Source organism: Penaeus monodon, chromosome 24 (assembly GCF_015228065.2).
Source record: "Penaeus monodon isolate SGIC_2016 chromosome 24, NSTDA_Pmon_1, whole genome shotgun sequence".
Classification (NCBI taxonomy): domain Eukaryota; kingdom Metazoa; phylum Arthropoda; class Malacostraca; order Decapoda; family Penaeidae; genus Penaeus; species Penaeus monodon.
In genome coordinates, this window is record NC_051409.1 from 36,971,030 (window position 1) to 36,971,301 (window position 272).

A 272-nucleotide genomic window follows, 5' to 3' on the forward strand; every position below is an offset into this window, starting at 1 on the left:
ACGTGTAAATTGTGTCGTCCTGATGATGGAGAACCGAAAAGTGGACCAAAATAATGTAATTTCTTATATATTTATATCATAATTAAAAAAAAAAAAAACAACTTTAGCTGTGCATGTCCAAGTTAAACACAAAGTGCTAGTAATTACTAATTGAGCAGCTCTTACAACTACCCAACCTCCTGGCTCCTTCCACTCTTCATACTATGCCAAAATCTTGTAAAAGATAAAGTTGATATTATCCTTTCCTCAACTATTCCACCTACCCACCCCCC